Source organism: Miscanthus floridulus, chromosome 3 (assembly GCF_019320115.1).
Source record: "Miscanthus floridulus cultivar M001 chromosome 3, ASM1932011v1, whole genome shotgun sequence".
Lineage (NCBI taxonomy): Eukaryota > Viridiplantae > Streptophyta > Magnoliopsida > Poales > Poaceae > Miscanthus > Miscanthus floridulus.
Genome location: NC_089582.1, coordinates 60,145,836 through 60,155,083, shown reverse-complemented (window position 1 = coordinate 60,155,083; position 9,248 = coordinate 60,145,836).

Below are 9,248 nucleotides of genomic sequence, written 5' to 3'. Positions count from 1 at the left end.
TGGTGCGCATGGGCGACACAATGCTTCAACGGGCATGTTGGGCATGTCGAGGGGTCCTCCAGGGCCTCCGGTGGCTTTGGCCACGGCATCGGCTTCCCGAGCACGACGGCGGCGTCGATGAGGTGGCTACGACCTCGGAGAAGTGTCGTGGTGGGGGCGTGTAAGTTTCTATGGTTCATGGGGCCACGGCGAGGACGTTTAGGCTCAAAGGCGGGGCTCAGATTCTCATGTGGCCGGTAGGGGCTTCTCGGTGGCCACGGTGGTCATGAAGATGATGGCGAGGCACACGGGTGAACCATGGGGCTCTAACAGGGTGATCACGGTGCAGTCACGGACATGTGCATGGGTGCGTGTGTTCCCAGCGGCCAGAGACGGCCCTAGCCTATGCGCTCCCGGTGTGGAGTGCCATGGCCGGTGTGACAGAGTTCGGCGGTGAGCAGGGGAAGAACTAGGTGCTCACCGATGGTGTTGTGGAAGAGGGGATGGTGATGCAGTGGTGAGTCGCGGCAGTGTAGCTCCGAAAGCCGTGTAGTGCAGCGTTGCCCACATCAGTGATGACGACGCGTCTTCGGCTCTGACGACCTCCTCCTCCACGGCGGCTTTGGTGTTTTCTCCCCTTCCCTTTCTTCCCCTTCTCCCCCTTCTCTCTTGGTTCGGATGTGCTGTGGATGGCCACCAGGTGGCGGTGGGCGACGGGACGAGCGCTAGGGCTCTAGGGCTAGGGCTTTTATAGCCGAGCTTGGCCATGGAGCTCGGTGATTAGCGGATGGAGGCCGAGAGGTGATCAGAGGCGCACGCTTGCATCCAACGGTGCGCGCATGGTTGCGTGGGCGCGGCGCAAAGGAGACAGGGGCATGCCCCGAGTGTGACCCCCTGGCCCACCCCCTGCTAGTGCTATCAGTGTTTGGTCACGCGGTGGTTGAGCACGGCGTGGGGAAGAAGAATAGTAGGGCTGACATGCGGGGTCCAGCGGGCAGCGGCTGCAAGCGGAGGCGGGGAGATGCGCGGGCGTGGGCGACGTGCGGCTGACACATGGGGTCAAGTGGCAACGGCAGCTGGCGAAGGTAGCAGGGCGTGCGGGCGACACGCTGGGCCGTGAGCTGGGCTGTTGCGTGCTAGTTGGGGCTGGCCTGCTACTATGCACGCGTGGGCCAGCGGAGAGGAGATGTGAAGGGCTGGGCTGGTCGGTTGGGCTGGTTGGCGTAGGCCGAGCCTACGAGGCCTTCTTCCTCTTTTCTTCTTTCTTTTTTTTCATTTCTTCTTCGTTGTTTGATTTCAAGTTTGGTTTAGGATTTGAATTCAAAACTGAGGTAACTTATTCGTTGGAGTTTAGGGAATTTTGTTTAATAATAACTTTATGGTTTATTACTTTTAATGGATTTGTTAAGCATAACATAAAGCAAATGGAAGTCCAAATCACAACTTGAATTAACAATGTATGTAACACTTTATTTATTAGAAATTAAATAACATAATCAACAAATGGCATGCCATGCTTATGTGTTGTCTTGGTTGGGTCCGACCTAATGCATCTCTTAGGTTGGGTTTCTATACATGACACTCATCATCACATGGGAGTTCTTGAGAATTTTTTTTTGTAGTTGGTATTTTTGGTGTGTGGATTTTTGGGTTGTTACAGTCCTACCCCCTTAATAGAATCTTGTCCCCGAGATTAAAGCATAACGTACTCTTCGAAGAGGTAGGGATATTGTAGCCGGAGGTCAGACTCTTTTTCCCATGTTGCTTCTCTCTCTGTGTGATTACTCCATTGGATCTTGCACATAGGAATAGTCTTGCTTCGGGTCTCTTTGGTATCTCTACCTAGAATTCTAATAGGTTGTTCTTTATACTCAAGTGTATCTTGAATGTCAAGTGTATCAGTTGGAGCTACTTCATCGGGCACTCTCAAACACTTGCATAGCTGTGAGACATGGAATACGGGATGTACATCCGCCAGTTCCTTAGGTAGCTCAAGTTTGTAAACGAGCTTTCCAATCCTCTTACAAATCTTGTATGGGCCAACAAATCTAGGGGCAAGCTTTCCTTTCACATGGAATCTAACAGTCCCACATAGCGGGGATACCTTGAGATAGACGAAGTCCCCCACATTGAACTCAAGTTCTCTTCTCCTTTTGTCAGCATAGCTCTTGTATCGACTTTGAGCAATTCTCAAATTCTCCTTTACTTGAGCAACTCCTTCTTCTGCATCTTGAATCTTAGCGGAATCAAAGAATGATCTTTCTCCCAGTTGAGACCATATCAAAGGTGTCTTATAAGGTCTACCATACAGAGCTGCAAATGGCGACATCTTGATACTGCCTTGGTAGCTGTTGTTGTAAGAGAACTCTGCATAGGGTAAGCACTTCTCCCAATCAAAGCCATAACTCAGTACACTAGCACGAAGCATGTCTTCTAAGATCTGATTTACCCATTCTGTCTATCCATCTGTTTGCGGGTGGTAAGTGGTACTGAAATCAAGTTTAGTTCCAATAGACTTGTGTAGAGCTTCCTAGAATCAAGACACAAACTAAGGACCACGATCAGCTACAATACTAGAGGGAGCTCCATGCAGTCTAAGAATATGCTCAATATATAGATCCGCTAATTTTTCTACATTGGTCTTGGTCTTCACTGGTACAAAATGAGCAATCTTGGTCAAACGATCAACAATCACCTAGATAGAATCGTTGCCTTTCTATGAATGGGGCAATCCAACTATGAAATCCATGGATATGCTCTCCCATTTCCACTCAGGAACGTCAAGAGGCTTTAGCAATCTTGCAGGCCTTTGATGTTCAGCCTTGACTCTATTATAGGTGTCACATCATGCCACATGTCCTGCAATGTCCGTCTTCATGCCTTTCCACCAAAAGTGTTTCTTCAAGTCTTGATACATCTTTGAATTCCCAGGGTGTATACAGTACTTAGAATCATGGGCTTCTGACAGAATTTCCTCTCATAGGGCTGGATCAGAAGGTACACAGATTCTGTCCTTGAACCAGATGGTTCCTTGTTCGTCCTCATGGTGGTTGGTCTTGTAGCCTATTTTCATCAGACCACGGAGATATTCAATCTCCTCACAATTTGTCTAAGCTTGACGGATGCGATCTATGAGATCATACTATATGCGGAGCTCATTCAGTAAGCCAGGCGGTAGTATCTCAAGTTGGAAGTCATCAATTTCTTCCTTGAGCTCAGGTGGTACGGATTCAGTGATCGAAGTGTGACAGTAACTCTTACGGCTGAGGGCATCTACGACTACATTAGCTTTTCCTAGATGATAGTGAATTTCTAGGTCGTAGTCCTTGATCAACTCTAGCCATCGGTGTTGCCTCATATTTAGATCTTCTTGAGTGAAAAAGTACTTCCAGCTCCTATGATTGGTGTAGATATCACACTTGTTGCCTATCAAGTAGTGCCTCTAGATTTTCAAGGCATGCACAACTGCTGCTAACTCAAGATCATGAGTAGGGTAACGGTTCTCGTGTTCTTTCAACTGTCGAGAAGCATAAGCTATCACTCTTCCATCTTGCATCAATACACAACCAAGTCCTTGACGGGATGCATCACAATAGACCACGAAATCTTTGCTGATATCAGGCAATGCTAACATAGGAGTTGTGGTAAGCTTCTGTTTCAATTCCTAGAAGCTTTGTTCACACTCGGGCATCCATTCAAACTCCTTGGTCTTCTTCAGAAGGTTGGTCATTGGACGGGCTATCTTGGAAAAGTTCTCAATGAATCAGTGATAATATCCAGCCAATCCCAAGAAACTTTTGACTTCTGTCACATTACGGGGTTGATCCCATTCTTTCACAGCCTCAATCTTAGCTGGGTCAACTGCAACACCTTCAGCTAATAGTACATGGCCTAGGAAGGCAACTTCCTGTAACCAAAACTCACATTTGCTGAACTTTGCGTAGAGCTAATGTTGGGCTTGTTTCTCAAGTACAGTTATCAGGTGATGTTCATGCTTTTCAGCGGTGGACGAATAGACAAGAATGTCATCAATGAATACCACCATGAACTTATCCAGCTCATCCATAAAAACCTTATTCATCATGTTCATGAAGTATGCAGGAGCATTCGTGAGTCCAAAGGACACCACAGTGAACTCAAACTGCCCGTACCTAGTCACAAAAGCTATCTTCAGAATATCACTTTCTCGAATCTTCATTTGATGATAGCCAGATCTGAGATCAATCTTGGAGAAATACTTGGCACCTCGAAGCTGATCAAGCAGATCATCAATTCTTGGCAGGGGGTACTTGTTCTTGATAGTGACTACGTTCAAGTTCTAGTAATCAATGCACATTCTCATTGAGCCATCCTTCTTCTTGACAAACAGAACAGTGGATCCCTAGGGTGAAGCACTAGGTCTGATATATCCCTTCGAGATGAGCTCATCAAGCTATTTCTTGAGCTTAGCCAGTTCATCAACTGACATGCGATAGGGTCTCTTGGCAATGGGTCCCGTTCCTGGCAATAGATCAATGATAAACTCTACATCACAGTCTGCTGGCATACCCGATAATTCTTCAGGGAATACATCGGGATAGTCTCTGACTACTGGCACATCATGAACTGTCTTCTCCTCTTTTTGTGATTCTGAACTTGCTTTAAGGGCACATAGGATAGAGGTGGACTTTCCAGACTGGGGTTCACATCTAATGACTTGGCCTGATGGGTGGGTCACTTGGACGTATCTAGGTGAACATGATATGATACCTTGGTGAATAGTTAACCAATCCATACCTAGGATCACACCTAGGCTAGTGGAAGGTAAAAGGGTTAGGTTGGCTTTAAAGACAAGACCCTCAATGGTAAGACTCACTCCCTTACAGATGTGGGTGCATTTTAGGTCTCCTAACGGTGAACTAGTGATGATAGGCTTTTCACGTGGGGTTATAGGTAGGTCTTGATCTTGTGCAAACTTGGATGATATGTATGAACAAGTTGCTCCAGAGTCAAATAGAACTGATGCAGTGTTGCCATTAACTAAAAACATATTGTACACCACGTCAGGGGTAGCTTGTGCTTCCTCGGCGTCCAGATGGTTGAGACGTCCACAAGTAGCAGATCCCTTGAGCTGAGACTTCTGAGCAGCTGAGTTCTGAGGGCATTCAGTGGCCTTGTGACCTGGTTGGCCATAAGCAAAGTAGGTGAAGGGCATACCGCCTATAGGGGTTGGCGCGGGTGCCTTCTAGTTTCCAGTGCCTAGTGCGGAGCAGTTCTGTGCTGGGCATTCATTTGCTGAGCGGGGACGGTTGAAATGGTCCTGAGCATAATGGTCCTGGGTGTAACGATCCTGAGCAGGGCAGGAGTATTTGGTGGTGTAGCCTCCACTACCCCTACTCGATCTAGGGTTGTCATCCCTGTTGTGGTGAGAGTGTTCCCTGGATGGTGTAGCTCTGCGGAACCTCTTGCGATCACGACCGCAGAGAGACTTAGGCTTACGCTTCCTCTCCCTATACTCTTCTCCAGCTTCAGCATGGTCCTTCTCAATCTAGATGCAGCGATCCACCAGAGCATGCAACGTGTTACTCTCAATACCGCCAAACTTCAGCTTGATGTGCGGGTTAAGTCCCTTGTGATAATAGTACAACTTCTCTTTCTCAGAGTTTACAACATAGGGAGGTGCATAGCAAAGAAGGTTGGTGAAACGAGTAGTGTACTCAGTCACCCTGTCCTTTCCCATCTTGATGTTGCGGAACTCCTCAGCTTTGGCCTCCATGACACCCTTGGGAATGTGATACTTAGTGAATGCTTCAGCGAACTCATCCCATGAGATGTTGGTAGGGTCCTCATGGGAGTCACTGAAACTGTCCTGTCGCAGAACCAACCAATTTATAAGAGTACAAGTACAATGGTAGCCCGCAAGCGGTCGCACTATCATACTTGAACCCATATAAACCCGATAGTCCGTCGAGTACCACGACTGGTCTCGATAAACGATTTACAACAACCAAGATCGTACAGGATTCAACATACATGCCACATATATAAAGTTCACAGATACATTTCATCATCAGAGTGTGAATAAAAGTTATTACAAACCAAATTTGATAGATAAAGCGGAAGCAATTCAGTTTGAAAATAAAATTTCCAACATAGTTTAATACAGTGCCAGGTAGGATCACGGTCCACAAAAGCAAGGATAGGAATTAATAAAGAAGCCTGCCCAAGGCTTACTCCTCATCCATAGCGGGATAGAAGCAACTCTTGCAATAACCATGATACACAGTGCCATCTGCAACAATGGGAAAATAAACCCTGAGTACGAGAAGGTACTCAGCTAGACTTACCCGTCATGAACCAGAAATAAATGACTCCAAGGATTATGCAAGGCTGTATAAGTGGATGTAACTTGACAACATTTTTGCGTAAAAGGCAATTGACTCATTGTACAATTATGATTCCTTTATCAAGTTAATTATAACTATCCATTTCTAGATTAGCAACTATCCTGTGCCAAACATGTAGTATATCAATTTTAAAAGCATACAATAGTAACCATAGCAGGTATTGTAATTCCATATTCATCCGAACCATCATATTTCATAACACAGTTACTACGATGTTGGGACTAGCCAAGTTTCTCACTATCCGGGAGAGACGGTGATTCGAATCGATTTTCAACCAGCTGGGAATTTATTCCTAACATAAACCCAGGTCTACCAGCGACGATAGCCTTAGGTCACCTTTGGTACAACTCAGGTACATATTTCGCAGGTCCGTACCACGCCGCACAATCTAGAACACCAGATGCCAGGATGTTTAGGCCTAGCCTGCCCTTGGGCTCAGTCTGATCGTTCCCCGGAAGGAGCGCACAACAGAACGGTTCCCGGACTGAGTTGAATTACTCGGCTTCGTGGTCGGAACGAGTTATCCGGCTAGCTAAGTGAGAGGCATGCATTCAATCTTGTTAGAAGCGCCAACAATAGTATGGTCCTTAATCGACACAGACGGGGATAGATCCACACCCAAGACCTCCATGTCTTGTTGCTTCTCTATCGACTTCCCGTTCGGTCTCGATTTTCTTTTACCCCATGGTTCTGTTCCACGATAGCAAATATAGCCAACCGTGCTCTGGTATCCACCTATATCTCGCAGGTGACAGGACATCACCCGACTTCTACCGGTCTAAGCATTGCTAAGCATTTATTCAATCCTGGACCTATACCGGTTAAAGGTTTAATATCTAGACAAGGAATTTATATGCATCAAGTGGTTCCATTCAACTCTTATAACCTAATGCATCAATCATAAGTACTTAAGTAAACATTTGTAAATTACTAGGAGACTTAGAATGCTTTGGGGCTTGCCTCGCAGAAAGGAAGTAGGGCAGTGGTCAGGACACTCTGGAAGCTCTTCAAGGTTTTGCTCTACGCCTTCGAGAGCTGCGGCTTGCGGATTCTCCTGCTGGTCCCCTTCCTCTGCTTCTTCGAATTCCAGCAACGTGATCTCTCCCTCCGATCCTAGATGCATGAATATGGCATAAGTATTATGAATGCATATATGTTAACAAGTGCATCATGTTTATTGAGTAGGTGCATATCTCTTCTCGATTATTTAATTAACTACTTCCATAATGCATCGACTATACCACAAAACAACAGCTACTTGTTTCACTCATAACTCGAGTTCTACTAATCCAAATACAGTGATCCTAGACTTTCTGGAAAGCTTATCAAATTCTCTACAACTTTGTTATTAACCATTTTTACAGTACACATCATTTTTAACATACAACTCATCAAACTCCAGAATCTGTCCGGAAACTATTCAATTTGCAATACAAAGTAACAATACTTCTACTTCATGTAATCAGTCAAAATTTGACAACATAAAACTTACCAATAGTTTAAGCATACCAAATACATTTAAGATAATATAATGGTGAAGCCCAAACTATTTATTTAAATGCCTTTATTATTTTACTGAGATATTTAGGTTAAATAATAAACATATACCAGATGTGCTTCATAAATCCTGAAACATTTACAGTGCCTTCCTAATGCTATCAAAGGTCTACTGTAAAAGTTTCATGCCATTTTGCCAAGTAGAACATCCTATACAAAAATGACAAGGCAGCAATGCTTGAAATAGCATAATTAGAAACCCCTATTGAAAAGTGTCAAGCAACAGATTTCCTATTTTTCTTAGCATCCATATACTACTAGTATACCCTCCAACAAATTTCATGAGTATTGGATTCCTAAATAATTTATAAACATTTACACAAGGATCTCCTAATTATAAAAGAAAAATCTATAACTACAAATCTACACATGCACTCATCTTCCAATTTTTACCAGCGCTCATATATGCTAAGACTAGCTTACCACAAAAATTTCATAATTTTTGGAGCAAAGGAACTCTAGATATAAAATAAACAAATTTGAATGCATTCAAAAGCACCTTTCAAATCTCTATTTAAATCTCCAACAAATTCTACTGTAAATATTAAGAACATATTTTCCCTAAATACTACACTTCCTAAGGAACACTAACAAATTTATTTCACAATTTTTGAAGCTGCCAAACTGAAGATACAAAAATTACAAAACATATGAAATCTGCATTCAAAATGAACTAGCTTTAATACATGGAGTCGCTGACACGCGGGACCTACTGGTCAGTTGACCCCACCTATCATTGAGACGAAAACAGGGCCGGCGGCGCTACTCTACGGATGCGGCCAGAGCTCACCGACGGTGAACTTGCCGGCGGTAACATCTTCATGGCGTGACCTACTTGACCTAGCGCATCTATCGAACCACTTGGCTGGCCCTATCGTCGATGCTAGTGACGACGGCGGCGGCCATGGTGGAGCGGAGGTGCGAGCCAACGGCGAGACACCGGTGGAAGCTACGGTGGCTCAATCAAACGCTACACCGAGCATCACCAAGCTACGGTGGACCTAGCTAGCGCCTTATCGTGGCTTGGGATGGTCGGTGGCGATGTGGCCACGGCGATGGGGCTAGCGGCAGAGCTCCGGTGAGGCTTTGCACGGCGCGGTGGCTTACCAAGTGCTATCAGCGGGCATGGGAGGAGGCAGTGGGTTGCTGGGGAGCTGGTGGTGCTGTTGCGGTGATGATTGGGTGGCTCGGCGCGAGCTTGCGCACAGCTATGGCGACGGTGGAGGCGAGGAGATGCTCGACTATTGCTGCGGGCGCTGCCAGTGACAAAGGAGAGCCGAGAAATGTGAAATGAGGGCGCAGACAGGAGCGGGCGGGTGCTGGCGT